This window comes from Oryx dammah, unplaced genomic scaffold, assembly GCF_014754425.2.
Source record: "Oryx dammah isolate SB20612 unplaced genomic scaffold, SCBI_Odam_1.1 HiC_scaffold_18, whole genome shotgun sequence".
Taxonomy (NCBI): Eukaryota; Metazoa; Chordata; class Mammalia; order Artiodactyla; family Bovidae; genus Oryx; species Oryx dammah.
The window spans coordinates 40,842,740-40,858,405 of NW_024070202.1; the positions used below are offsets into that span (position 1 = coordinate 40,842,740).

Consider the following 15,666-nt stretch of genomic DNA (forward strand, 5'->3'; position numbering starts at 1 on the left):
TGAGCTGCCAGGGAAGCCCAAGGACAGTCTTGGCCAGAGGTGAAATTTCCTGGGCTGTGAACTACAATACTTTAAAACAATTTTGGGTTACAAAAGTACATACATGTGCCATCAATGAATGCCAGGACCTAGATGACCCAGTTTTAGAGTTTTGGTTATGATTACTGCAACAAGCAGGTGGAGTATGAATGATGAAAGTTCCTTTTCACACTCTTACATGATTTCTAGGTGTGTTTACAAAGCTATGATTCCCTAGCCATGGATAAGATGTAGATTCACATCCAGCTAGTTAAATCAGTCATTTAAATCTTGTGTTTCATCATAAGGAAACATAAGGTCATTAGACTAATACTTATTTTACACACAATCCCAGTATATAAATATAGTTAAAAGAAAAGCTATTCTGGTCAAAGTATGGACTCTGAGTCATTCCCAAAGAACCCAAGGGCTCTGTGGAAAATGTTTAAATAATTAGGTTAGGGGATCTCCAACACCTTTTCTCATTGAAATTACCACAAAGCTTCCAATTTACTTGTGCATTTCCATCCTATCAGAATATATGGAGCTAATATATAATAGAAAAAAAATAGACATAAAATAATATACTTCACTAAATGATACCTCTCACATATTAGAACTTACAACTGTTTTGGTGACAGTCTTAAAAAATTAAGACAAATGCATTGGATTTCATGTAGTATACTAAAGATTCTTCTAGAAACAACCTTATCTTTTAGAGTACTTTTGGAATACTTGATTACTGGGACTGCTATAAGCTTGAAGTGATTCCCTTAGAGTCATATTGGTTTAAATAGAACTATCTGAAGCCATTTTTGATGTATCCAAGATGGAAATACTATTATCTTTTTTTTTTTCCTACCTCAAGTTTTTTTACCTCAAGTTGTAAGATACTATACAGTCTGCAGGAATTATACTGATTCTGGGCTTTGAAGTCAAGTAATTTAGGTCAATTTTGGGTCTTAATATTATATAGTTTCTCTGTGGCTCAATTTTCTCTAACTGGATATGATATATATCATGTAAGCTTTCAAATGTCAGTTCAGCTCAGTCGTGTCCACCTCTTTGTGACCCCATGGACTGCAGCACGCCAGGCTTCCCTGTCTATCACCAACTCCCAGAGCATACTCAAACTCATGTCCATTGAGTCGGTGATGCCATCCAACCATCTCATCCACTGATATCCCCTTTTCCTCCCACCTTCAATCTTTCCCAGCATCAGGGACTTTTCAAATTTCAAATGTCAAATCAGATTAAATGAGATAAAAATTCCTATCACACCATGTTATTTTTATTTCAAATGTTATTATGACATATTATTTTAAGCAATCATAACAGTAAAATATTATTGCATATTGACCAAGTATTATTTTTTAAAATCTAATAAATATATTTTACACAAGTAGGAATGATTATTTGCAAAACACTTGAGACTACCATAAAATCTGATGAGATGATTTGTCCTTTATATATACAGAAACTGACAATCATGCAAATAAAACTGCAGCTTCTAGCTTAGAACAGTGCTCTTTGAAACTTTCAGGTATGATTTGGGCCAGTGAACCAAAAAAAAAGGAAAAGAAAAACACCTTGTGATTAAATCAGAAAATAGAGAACCAATTCTTCAGGACCAAAGAATCCATGATTCAAATATATTTGAATAAACTTTGCCAAATATTTTCATGAAATACATAGGTAGCAACTATAACTTCCAAGGTAAATTACAAATTTTTCAGTACACTCTGTCCTAATACCTCTCGTTATGATTTTGAGATCCTCCCAGGCTAATCTGCTCTCTGGTGATTATATATTGGATTTATCTTTCTGGTCTTATAATGATTCTGGTAAATGAAAAAAAAATTATATGTATTTTTCTTCTCAAAATCCAGTGGACCACTGGACCTTCCAGATGACAAAATTTTTGCAATTTTTTGATCATTTTTGAACTGATATTAAAAGCAATGTTTCTTTTACTATTTTAATACCACATAGTGAAGAAAAGACTGAAAAGTACTTGCAACATTTTTGAAAATACCTTTCAATATATAACTTGATAATTCCAGAAACTGAGATACAGAAAATTTATGCCATTACAGTTATGTATGAATTCCATTACTAATTAAATTATAACTTTAAATTTCTTCAAAATGATTTATTCTTATTTAAACTTGGTATCATCACTCAGGAAAATAATGCACTGATATTTGTCATAAGCTTCCTAAATAGCTAAAATCATTCATTCTGATTTGTTTTTATTATATTACCAAGTTTTATATAATTTATACAAAATTATTAAATTTAGAATCATTATTTGAAATATAATTTACCATTCCCAGTACAATTATAATAGCTTTGTTCACTTAAAAATAACATATCCAAGAACACATTGCATTTCGCCATGTAGACAAATGTGAGATTCACCAAAAATTGGGTAATTCAGATAGAAAGTTAAACTAAAAACTCTAAAATAATAAGTAGTTAATAATTGCATAGAAGAAAGCATGTTGCTATAAGAGTAACAAATCATTTATAAGAAATAATTCTATATTTATTTTTATTAATGCTGATTTTCATTCATAACTTAAATGAAAAATCATGTATAAATAGCTTAAGTAGACAATGAAAGTTCTGCAGTTAATCACATTGGATAGTACATTATTTTAAATATTCACAAATATGTAGAGATAAACATAAGATTTTAAACAAGAAGCAAAATGCCATAGACTAGTGGACAAGGTTTTAATAATTTTTTTACAAATAAAAGTTAAGATTGATAAGTTATAAAACAATACAAACCTAATTTTTTTAAAAAAGCCTGATGACCTTAAGAAAATTCCTGCTCGCTATTCTTGTTCTGTAACTTCTTAAGAGTTTTTATATAGTAGTGTCATCTCCTACAATTTGGAAGATAGAAATCTTTTATTAAAACATGAAAGAAACATTGACTCACCTTTAAAAAAGGTTATAAAGGATTTTTCAGTCAAATGCTCCAACATTTGAACAGTTAATTCTTAGTAGGATCAAATGATATTCCCTAGAAAACCCTACACTGAAATCCTGATTTCAGTTTATGATTACATAAAGTTTGAAAGTTTAAATATGCTTTAAGGAAAAAAAAGAGAGAGATAGCCACATCTCAGTGAGTGTTTCGTTGCAAGAGAAATTTAAAGAAAAAGAAAGAAACCCACGTTCATCTCAGAACTGATATGGACCCTTAGAGTCTGCTTTTTGTATTCTGCTGAAGATCCATTGCCCATATCTGAGATCCTCTGCAGCTCTTTGTGTGCGTGTATCACACACCTTTTCCGTCCAAGCAGATCAGATACCAGAGAGACAAAAGGAACTAACTTGCTGAGTGGCCTTTAATACACTTTTACTACACAATCATTATTTCAGATGATAAACTAAGACCTGGGGATGGATAGGAAGTGCAGATGAAAGAATTATCAGTCTGACTTTCCTGCATAATATAACTTGAAAAACTCATTTCATGAAGTTTAAATAAAGTACACTTTCCCATACAGCATTAATCGAAAGGGTGTTGAGGCTAATAACTGCAAAACAAAACTGGAGACTGTCAGTCGACAAGGATGACAAACAAATTTTAAAAAAGGAAATAGCCTATTGTTCTAACTGGAAGTTCTTCACTATCATTTTCTGTTAGTTTTACAGAAGTTTCATGACCACAGAAAAATTCTGCTATGCAAACTAAAAATCATTTAATTTATCTTCAATCTTTTCAGATAAAAAGACAATCATCACATAACACTTAAGTAATTCTACTATTTAGGATGAACTTTTAATGTAAAAAAAAAGAGTGTATACATAAGTAATAAAGTCATTATTTTAAAATCTGACCAAATAAAAGGCCTTGCACTTTGAGAGAAAGACCCTCCCAGGTGGCGCTAGTGGTAAAGAACCTGCCTGCAAGTACAGGAAACATAGGAGATGAGGGTTCAATCCCCTGTGGAAGGAAATGGCAACCCACTCCAACGTTCTTGCCTGGAGAATCCTATGGATGTAGGAGCCTGGCAAGCTACAGTCCTTGGGGTTGCAAAGAGTTTGCCCACAAACTTATATCCATATGTATATGGACTAGTGCATACAGTGAATCATAACTTCTGCTACTTGCCTCTTTTAATATCAGGTACTTGGAGATATTCTCATATTATGAGTAGTGTTAACTTTTTTATTCAATTATAGAAAAATAGTCCATAATAAAAGTGTATTGTGTTTTAAATAACCCATATCATATCTAATGGAACTTTAAAAACAATGCTAAAAATTCATATGTGTGGTTTTATTTATGTACTTGGGCCTAGTAAACAGCAAAAGTGAAATTTCTGGATCAATAATACATACTTTCTTTTGGTAGAAAGAGTATTAGCAAATTTCTGTACCCAGCAGTGTTTGCAAATGCCTGTCTCAATATATCACACACACTGGTTCATACTGAACTTTATTCTTTATTGGTAAATAATTTAGTGAAGTTTAACCTATTAATTATATTGGCATTTGTATTTTAAAGTAATTCTGCTAATACCCTTGCTCATCATTTTTTTCCTTGGGGTTCGTTTGTCCTTATTAATTAATAATGAAATAGCTACTCTTTTAACATTTGACCCTTTAAAAAAGATTTTTTAAATATTTTAAACTTTATTTTTAAGATTATTTAAATTTTAATTTTTATGAAATTTAATAAATAAACTTTCTTCTAGCTTTTGTATGGTTTCAGAAAATCCTTTAGGACAGTATTTCTCAATCAGCTGAATCATGGACTTTATCCCTTGTGAAGTGAAAGAGGAAGAGTAAAGTACATTGTGTAATTGTAAATATTACAACATATTTAGGAAGCAGATGACAGATGCATAATAAAGAGTTCTAGATGGGGGATCACAGAGTCCAATTTCTGACCACAGCTCTATTAATAATAATAGGTTTTGTGAACTGAGCTTCATACAGTCATCATATTCCTGATTGTCTTTCTTGTTAAAGAAACTAACTATAGAGCCTACCTACAGCCTCAAGCTGAAGATTAAATCATATGGTAGGTTTAAATTTAAGATGTAAAGATGAATACAGATTTTATATAATAGACATAAATGTTTAAGTGATTCATTCTTTTTTTGTAGTCTAACAAATGAAAAGAATTTCAATATGCTTTGCAATTCTAGATTGTATGGGCAGTCAAAGACCTATACATTTTAATGATGATATGGTCACAGAGTTAACATGTATTGGGAGCTTACTATCTGTCAATTATTGAAAAAAGTGTTTCACATATGTTATCTCATTGACCTTGTATGTTCTTTAGACAACTAGTTGAGATCACACAACTAATATATGCCAAAACAAGGATTAAAACCCCAATCATCTGACTGAAGAGCCCATATACTTTTCTAAAAGAAAAAACATATATATATATATATACATATATAAATTAGTTCTTGGTCAATACCTAACTTTATATATTCTTTTTAAGACATTTGTACAAACTGAATAACAGTTTTAAATAACCTGATGTTAGAAAGTTATATCTAAATTCAACAGACAAAAAATGAAAATGAGTATATTCTGTATGTGGCAAGTAATAAAATTATTTTGAGATTAAATAAAACAAATTTTATCCTAAAGACCTGTAAAGTACACATACACAGTAAAGTATTTCACAGTATTAGTTACCAGTATAAAACAATAAGGTAAAATTTGTGTCATCACTTTTATCCTTGGGGTAACTAATCATGGATATTTACACACACATATTTGTGCATATGTGTGTATGTATCTATATATACATGAACACCTATATTTTCAATCACTGCCTTGTTCATTTACAGAAGTATTAAGGCAGCAGTAGGCTCTACCTGATTCATATTGTGAGTAGGGGCTTCACATGCAGGAATAAAAATAAATATATATGTACACAGTTTAAAAAGAGAATATTAAATACACAAAGCATATTAAGTACACAATAATGCCAGTGAAAGCTTGAGATATTAAAATTGAGATTTCTATACAACTTTTAAAAGAAAATTTCAAGGACATTGCTAAAGATAATATCAAGGTCATTAAAGTTTAGACTTAAGCCATGTAGTCTAATGAATAAAAACACAGGATGAAAGTAAACCTACTTCATCAAAGATATAAAATAAACTTACCCATATATTTTGTAGAAGCTGTGGTAGGAGCTGTGTGTAAAAGACAGATTAAAGCGAGAGAGCCTCAGTATATGTGGATAGCTCTCATGTGGGCAGAGTTAGATCAATATGTAATTTCAAAGGCTACCTAAAAATCTTGGCAGACATCATCTTTACTTGTTTGCACAGCTGACTCAACTCTCTAAGGAGAGCGAAAAAAAATCATTTTTAAGTTCTTATCTATATATACATACATATGTATGTGCACACATATATCCACACGTGTGCACACATATGCATGCTTATATGTGTGTATATCTTGTACTTCCCTTTGTCTATCTGCCTCAAAATTTTATATGTAACAGGAAATTTTTTTTGTCTTTTAAACTTTTTATTTTGTATTTGGGTATAGACCATAAAGAAACAATGTTAATTGTTTGATAGCTTTAGGTGAACAGGGAAGGAACTCAGCCATACAGTTACATGTATCTATTCTCCCCCAAACTCCACTCCCATCCAGGCTGTCACATAACATTGAGTGGAGTTTCATGTACTTTACAGAAGGTCCTTGTTGGTTATCTATTTTAAGTATAGCAGTGTGTACATGTGTACATGTCCATCCCAAACTCCCTAACTATCCCTTCCCCCATCCTTCCCCCAGTTTCTCTGTTGATCTCTTTCTGTTTTGTAAGTACATTCATTTGTATAATTTATTTTTATGTTCCACATATAAGGAATGTCATATGATATTTCTCCCTCTCTGTCTGACTTACTTCACCTATTATGACAGTCTTTAGGTCCATCCATGGTGCTTAAAATGACATTATTTCACTCTTTTTAATGGCTGAGTAGTATTCCACTGCATATATGTACCATTTCTTCTTTGTCTATTCCTCTGCTGATGGACATCTATGTTACTTCCATGTCTTGGCGATTGCAAACAGTGCTGCAATGAACATTGAGGTGCCTGTATGCTTTCAGATCATATTTTTCTCTGGATATATGCTCAGGAGTGGGATTGCAGGGTTATATGGTACATCTGTTATTTTTGGTTTTTAAGGGACCTCCATACTATTCTCTACAGTGCCTGTACCAATTTACATTCCCACCAAAGTATAGGAGGGCTCCCTTGTCTCCACATCCTCTCTGCAACAGAAAATTTTTGTCAGGACTCAGAAGTTAAGGTTCAAATGCTTTAGGCACCCACTCAAATAAATGATTCCAATTTGGAGCTTGAATGCTGCCAGCTGAAGTTGAAGGTTGTCCTTGTTTGTATCCATCCAAGCACTTCATTAGGAGTAAAGAGGCTTCTTTTTGAGCCAACATATAACCTCTTTATCTTCCTTATATTGTGCCCATTTACCTGAAGCTCTTGAGGCATATGAAATACACATAATCCCTCTATCACTTAGCAGCCATATTGAAAAGAAGTACTAAACTTTTCCCCATGTTAGCTTTCCAAAATTAGAATTCTGTAAGTTGCTACCTTAAATATTGAATGGAAAAACTGTTCCATGCTTATGTTTAGAAAACTAGATTAAAGGAATATTGGTGGAACATATGTCATGCTTATATGTTTGGTGACTCCTCAGAAGGGCTATTTAGTTTGCAATATTTCCCAAATATTTACCCAGAGGACCAAATTTTCCCCATATAGTATCTGTTATCATACCCCAGAACTAGTGTTCTAAGTTATACCATTTAGTAAATATTACTACAGGATATTTTAGTCCCTAAATATAAGGTTCTTCAAGGTTTCCAGATCATTACACAGGTAATATATAGGCTGTTGATGACTTCAAAGAGAACCCTAAAAACTTTGCTTTGGGGAAGGCCTTTTATTATTTAAAGTTTTTTTTTTTTTAAGGGTAATATAACTTAGCAAACTCTCCGCAGCTTAACATGACAGTAATTTATTTCTTTCTCATAACACTTGCTGGTGAGGCAGTGCTCCACACCATCACCCAGGAAGCCATGCTGATGGGAATCTCTGCATATTGTCAGGGGTAGCAGCAGGTGATAAGAACCTCAGTGCTCTGAAGTGCTTCCTAGAAAGCATTGTGTGGCACTTCCTAGGAAGCATTGCACGGAACTTCCATCCATAGACTGTCAGCCAGAATTTACTGCATAACTGCTCCTAACTGTAGGGGTCTGAGAGATGCAGGAGAGTGGACAAAATATTTGGGGCCACCTCTGTCTCTGCCACAGCTGACAATACTCTTTATCTCCTTTTTATGAAGAAAATTGCCATGGTATTAACAGATTGATATCTTCTGAATTTCGTAATAATCTAGATATTGTACAATGGTGAATGGTTTCTCACAGAATGAGGATGCATTCAGTGTAAAGGAAGATTAAATCATTAGTAAGATATTTCACATTTAAGGGAAGTTTCAGAAAGTTACAGAAGGAAATTGAAGTCATGTTTAGAATTCACTTAAATGGTAGCTATGTAGTTACAGGAAAGTGTCACGTGGTACAAAAAGTTAATAAAATAGTGCTGTTACTACTATAATCAGATGATAAAAGTTAGGATGTCAGTGCAAGCAAAGAACAGAGAAAACAACCATTTCAAATACTGAGAACATTTTGTGTACCTTACTCTGCTCTTGTGTTATTCAGCCCCTCAGTTGTGTCTAACTCCTTGAAGCCCCATGGACTGCAGCACAGCAGGCTTCCCTTTCTTTAACCAACTCCTGGAGCTTGCTCAAACTCATGTCCATTAGGTCAGTGATGCCATCCAGCCATCTCATCCTCTGTCATCCCCTTCTACGCCTGCGTTCAATCTTTCACAGCATCAGGGTCTTTTGTAATGAGTTGGCTCTTCTCATCAGGTGGCCAAAGTATTGCAGCTTCAGCTTCAGACTGACTGGTTTGATCTCCTTGCTGTCCAAGGGACTCTCAAGAGTCCTCTCCAACACCACAGTTCAAAAGCATTGTCTTCAGCACCCACCCTTCTTTATGGTCCAACTCTCACATCTGTATATAACTACTGGAAAAACCATAGCTTTGACTAGATGGACCATTGCTGGCAAAGTAATGTCCCTGCTTTTTAATGTGCTGTGTAGGTTGGTCATAGCTATTCTTCCAAGGAGCAAGTGTCTTTTAATTTCATGGCTGCAGTCACCATCTTCAGTGATTTTGGAGCCCAAGAAAATAAAGTCTGTCATGGTTTTCCATTGTTTTCCATCTCTGCCATGAAGTAATGGAACCAGTTACCATCATCTTCATTTTTTGAATGTTGAGTTTCAAGCCAGCTTTTTTCACTCTCCTCTTTCGTCTTCATCAAGAGCCTCTTTAGTTTCTCTTTGCTTTCTGCCATAAAGGTAGTATCATCTGCATATCTGAGGTTATTGATATTTCTCCTGGCAATATTGATTCCAGTTTGTGATTCATCCAGCCTGTCTTCACATGATGTACCCTGCATAGAAGTTAAATAAGCAGGGTGACAGTATACAGCCTTGACATACTCCTTTCCCAATTTGGAATCAGTCTATTTTTCCATCTCTGGTTCTAACTGTTGCTTCTTGACATGCATATAGATTTCTCAGGAGGCACAGAAAGTGGTCTGCTGTTCTCATTCTCTTTAAGAATTTTCCAGTTTGTTGTTCAACAGCTTTAGCATAGTCAATGAAGTAGAAATAGATGTTTTTTTCTGAAATTGTCTTGCTTTTTCTATGATCCAACAGATGTTGTCAATTTGACTCTGGTGCCTCGGTCTTTTCTAAATCTAGCTTGAATGTCTGGTAGTTCTTGGTTCATGCATCATTGAAGCCTAGCTTGGAGAATTTTGAGCATTACTTTGTTAGCATGTGAAATGAGTGCAACTGTGCATTAGTTTGAGCATTCTTTGGCATTGCCTTTCTTTGGGATTAGAATGAAAGCTGCCCTTTTCCAGTTCTGTGGCCACTGCTGAGTTTTCCACATTTGCTGGCATATTGAGTGCAGCACTTTCACAGCATCATCTTTTAGGATTTGAAATAGTTCGAGTGGAACTCCATCACCTCCACTAACTTTGTTTGTAATGATGCTTCCTATGGCCCACTTGACTCCACATTCCAGGATGTTGGCTCTATGTGCATGATCACACCATCATGGTTATCTGGGTCATGAAGATCTTTTTTGTATAGTTCTTCTGTGTATTTCTGCCACCTCTTCTTAGTATCTTCTGCTTCTGTTAGGTTCCTACCATTTATTTCCTTTGTTGTGCCCATCTTTGCATTAAGTGTTCCCTTGGTTTCTCTAATTTTCTTGAAGAGATCTCTAGTCTTTCATAATTTGTTGTTTTCCTCTATTTCATGCATTGATCCCTGAAGGCTTTCTTATCTCTCCTTGCTATTCTTTGGAACTCTGCATTCAGATGTATGTATCTTTCCTCTTTCCATTCTTCCCTCAGCACTTTATATTCCTTTACAGATTAAGGGTATTACAAGGGATTTTTTCTTTTAAGACCAGGAAATAAATTGTGTGAAGCAAGCAAAATAGCAACATCCAACAGTATTTTTGAAAAATTCACTTTGTATTTGTAATCATTATTTTTTTAATTTCCTTTAAAAAATTGTTTTTTAATTTTTACAATATTGTGTTGGTTTCTGCCATACAACAACATGAATCAGTCATATTTATGCTTACCTTGCCTTCCTCTATCCCGCTCCTGCAGGACATCACAGACACCAGACTAGGCTCCCTGTGCTGCACAGCAACTTCCACCAGCCATCCGTCTGACACCTGATAGTGTATATTTGTCAATGGTACTTTCTCATTCATCCCATTCTCTTCCTTCCCCACTTTGTCCTTAAGTCCGTACTGTACATCTCTGTCTCCATTCCCTCCCTGCAGATAGAGTCATCAGTGCCATTTTTCTAGATTCTTCTTGTTTTTCTACATGTCTTGCTGACTGTGCTAAGAAAGAAATCTCCTAGCTGCTTGTTATGTGGGCCTTTTCTTGGGCTTTTGTTTGCAGTGGTGAACCTGGAGGAATTATGTAACATCTCACTCCTGCCCCTAAACCTTAAGAGGTATTGTTTACTGCTTGCTGTGAAAGTGATGGATCCCTGAGACTCAGTCTTCCTGAGCTACAGTATAATCTCACTATGTGCCCAACATCCATTTGAGCTTGTTGGATCTCTGTGTGAGACTTGAGGTCCAGGGCAACTGACTTGTGCTTTTTACTGAACTATAATAGAATCTTTTGTCTTTGATCCAGGAGTATCATGTGTCTTTTGCCAGCATCCATGTACAGTTTAAATTAATTTTCTATTTTGTAACGAGGGTAAATTTAAATCCAGGATAAAACAGTTACAATGTGGTAATAATGAACTTTCAGTGCTTTCCATATTAATTTGAATAATCTTTCCAGGGCTACTAATTTTGACAGAGGAGAAGTATGAGTTACAAGACAATCAACTCACAGATATAACCTATCAAAGTTACAAGGTCTTAATTAACATTTGAGTGCTTACTCTATATATTCACTGTGGAAAGAACTAAAGTTCTTTAAGTTGTTTAATGCATTACCTTATTTAATCCTCAAAACCACTCTATGACAGTAATATGAGTACCTTCATTTTACAGATGAGGAAACTAAGAAATGGAGGGGTTAATTAATTTTTATGAGGTCACACAGTAAGTGGTGGGCCTCGAATTCAAACCCCAGGCACCAGAAGCAAATTTCTATCTATGATATTTAAAGAAAGAAGATAAAGGAATTTTAAATTTATTCATAATAGAAACAAGAACAGCTGTCACAAAACATAAAAACCAAATTGAAGATGGATTTTTTAAATATTAAGAACCTGAGTTTGCAAATGTCTACCCATAAAAAGAAAAGCAAATCTAAATGTCATTGTCTAACAAGTATAAGTAAAATCTGGAAAGAGAGTAAATAAATGAGTTTGGGCCTCACCAATTCAAGATATGGTTAATACTCCTTATTTAATCATTCAGATAGCATAGCAGTCCCATTCAGATGTTAACATGGATCTCTAACCCCCAAAGTCAGGGTTCTTGTTTGTGTGGCAAAGCAGTTCAGTCAGTTGAAGAGAATCTATTTTGTGTAGCCTCAGTTTTATATGATATATACTTTACATAGCTGTAATGTGTGTGCTAGTCACTCAGAAGTGTGACTAGCACTTCTGAGTTTGCAACCCCTTGGACTGCCATGCTTCTCCATCCAGGCTTCTCCATCCATGGGATTCTCCAGGCAGGAATACTGGAGTGGGTAGCCATGCCTTCTGCCAGGGAATCTTCCCAATTCAGGGATCAAACCCAGGTCTCCCACATTGCAGGCAGATTCTTTGCCATCTGAGCCACCAGGGAAGTAATGTGTTAGTATAATTGTAGTATTCCAGGAAACTATCAGGTTAACCAAGCTACTAAAAATGATTACTCACGATACAAAGATCTGTAAACTTAACGACCTGCTGCAGGGATCACCAAACCATGAAACACAGGCCAGTACTACTGCACTCTCTGTTTATAAACAATTGTTTCTTGGAACACAGCCATACCCAATTGTTGAGTATTGTTTATAATTGCTTTCGTGCTCCAGTGACAGAACTGAGTAGGGGTTACTGCCACAGAGGCTGTATGACCTGCAAAGCCTGCAGTATTTCCTGTCTGGGCCTTTACAGAAAAAGTTTTTAAATTCCTGTTTCACTGCCTTAAACACATTTTCATCAATGACAAATATGTTTTGTTTTTAGTGTTTATTGGAATATAGTAGATTTACAATGTTATGTAGTTTCTGCTATACAACAAAGTGAATCAGTTATATATATACCCACTCTTTTTTAGATTCTTTTCCCATATGGGACCTTATAAAATATTGAGTACAATTCTCTGCTATACAGTAGGTCCTTATTGGTTATCTGTTTTATATATAGTAGTGTGTATATGTCAATCCCAGTCTCCCAATTTATCCCTCTGCCGACTTACCCCTTGGTAACCATAAGTTTGTTATCTTCACATGTAACTCTTATTTGTGTTTTTTGTAGATATTAATAAGTTCATTGGTACCCTTTTCTAAATCCACATATTAACAATATCATATGTTATTTAAATTATCTTATTCAGCAGGTATATAAAAGTGAGTGAAACATGCTTCTTTATGTTTAGAAGTGAACTCCTTATTGATAGATTCATACTGAAATTGAAGAAAGTGGAGAAAACCACTAGACCATTCAGGTATGACCTAAATCAAGTTCCTTATGACTATACAGTGGAAGTGAGAAATAGATTTGAGGGACTAGATCTGATAGACAGAGTGCCTGATGAACTATGGATAGAGGTTCGTGACATTGTACAGGAGACAGGGTTCAAGACCACCGCCAAGAAAACAGAAATGCAAAAAAGCAAAATAGCTATCTAAAGAGGCCTTACAAATAGCTGTGAAAAGGAGGGAAGTGAAAAGCAAAGGAGAAAAGGAAAGATACATCCACTTGAATGCAGAGTTCCAAAGAATAGCAAGAAGAGATAAGAAAGCCTTCCTCAATGATCAATGCAAAGAAATAGAGGAAAAAATAGAATGAGAAAGACTAGAGATCTCTTCAAGAAAACTAGCGATACCAAGGGAACATTTCATGCAAAGATGGGCTCAATAAAGGACAGAAATGGTACAGACCTAACAGAAGCAGAAGATATTAAGAAGAGGTGGCAAGAATACACAGAAAAACTGTACAAAAGACATATTCATGACCCAGATAATCTTGATGGTGTGATCACTCACCTAGAGCCAGACATCCTGGAATGTGAAGTCAACTGGGCCTTAGGAAGCATCACTATGAACAAAGCTAGTAGAGGTGATGGAATTCCAGTTGAGCTCTTTCAAATCCTGAAAGATGATGCTGTGAAAGTGCTGCACTCAATATGCCAGCAAATTTGGAAAACTCGGCAGTGGCCACAGGACTGGAAAAGGTCAGTTTTCATTCCAATGCCAAAGAAAGGCAATGCCAAAGAATGCTCAAACTACTGCACAATTGCATTCATCTCACACGCTAGTAAAGTAATGCTCAAAAATCTCCAAGCCAGGCTTCAGCAATACAGGAACTGTGAACTTCCAGATGTTCAAGCTGGTTTTAGAAAAGGCAGAGGAACCAGAGATCAAATTGCAGACATCTGCTAGATCATCAAAAAGCAAGAGAGTTCCAAAAAAACATCTATTTCTGCTTTATTGACTATGCCAAAGCCTTTGACTGTGTGAATCACAATAAACTGTGGAAAATTCTGAAAGAGATAAGCATACCAGACCACCTGACCTGCCTCTTGAGAAACCTGTATGCAGGTCAGGAAGCAACAGTTAGAACTGGACATGGAACAACAGACTGGTTCCAAATAGGAAAAGGAGTACATCAAGGCTGTATATTGTCACCCTGCTTATTTAACTTATATGCAGAGTACATCAAGAGAAATGCTGGGCTGGAGAAAGCACAAGCTGGAATCAAGATTGCTGGGAGAAATATCAATAACCTCAGACATGCAAATGACACCACCCTTATGGCAGAAAGTGAAGAAGAACTAAAGAGCCTCTTGATGAAAGTGAAAGAGGAGAGTGAAAAAGTTGGCTTAAAGCTCAACATTCAGAAAACTAAGATCATGGCACCCTGTCCCATCACTTCATGGCAAATAGATGGAAAAACAGTGGAAACAGTGGCTGACTTTATTTTTCTAGGCTCCAAAATCACTGCAGATGGTGATTGCAGCAATGAAATTAAAAGACACTTACTCCTTGGAAGGAAAGTTATGACCAACCTAGATAGCATATTAAAAAGCAGAGAAATTACTTTGCCAAAAAAAGGTCTGTCTAGTCAAGGCTATGGTTTTTCCAGTGGTCATGTATGGATGTGAAAGTTGGGACTGTAAAGAAAGCTGAGCGCTGAAGAATTGATGCTTTTGAAATATGGTGTTGGACAAGACTCTTGAGAGTCCCTTGGACTGCAAGGATGTCCAGCTAGTCCACCCTAAAGGAGATCAGTCCTGGGTGTTCATTGGAAGAACTGATGTTGAAGCTGAAACTCCAATATGTTGGCTACCTGATGCGAAGAGCTGACTCATTGGAAAAGACCCTGATGCTGGGAAAGATTGAAGGCAGGAGGAGAAGGGGACGACAGAGGATGAGATAGTTGGATGGCATCACCAACTCGATGGATGACAGGGAGAATTTTTTCCTATGATAAATTCTCCATATCCATGGACTCTGGGAGTTGGTGATGGACAGGGAGGCCTGGCGTGCTGCAGTTCATGGGGTTGCGAAGAGTTGGACACTACTGAGCGACTAAACTGAACTGAACTCTATTATTACTATACTGAACTTTTTTTCTTCATTTCTACAGTGTGACATTTTCAACTAATGGACCATGTTTATTCCATTTAATGATGTCAGTGGTTAAAGGCAGAGATCAAATTGCTCATTTATAGTTATGTTTAGGGATTTTTTTCTTCCCCTAGGTTTACATAAATTTTCTCACTTATCTTTTCTCATGATATACTTTTACTAACTGTTCATGGCCTTTTG

At 35.4% G+C, this 15,666-nt stretch overlaps 1 protein-coding gene across 1 annotated transcript in view; it reads right to left on the reverse strand.

Moving 5' to 3' along the window:
• The window catches only part of LOC120878121 (platelet glycoprotein 4-like), a 38,313-nt gene extending 34,980 nt beyond the window's left edge, over positions 1 to 3,333 (reverse strand). Inside the window, exon 1 of the mRNA XM_040260731.1 lies at positions 2,969 to 3,333. The gene's annotated coding sequence lies outside the window, so the exon portion shown is untranslated. The remainder of the gene's footprint in view (positions 1 to 2,968) is intronic.
• Between the last annotated feature and the right edge of the window lie 12,333 nt (positions 3,334 to 15,666).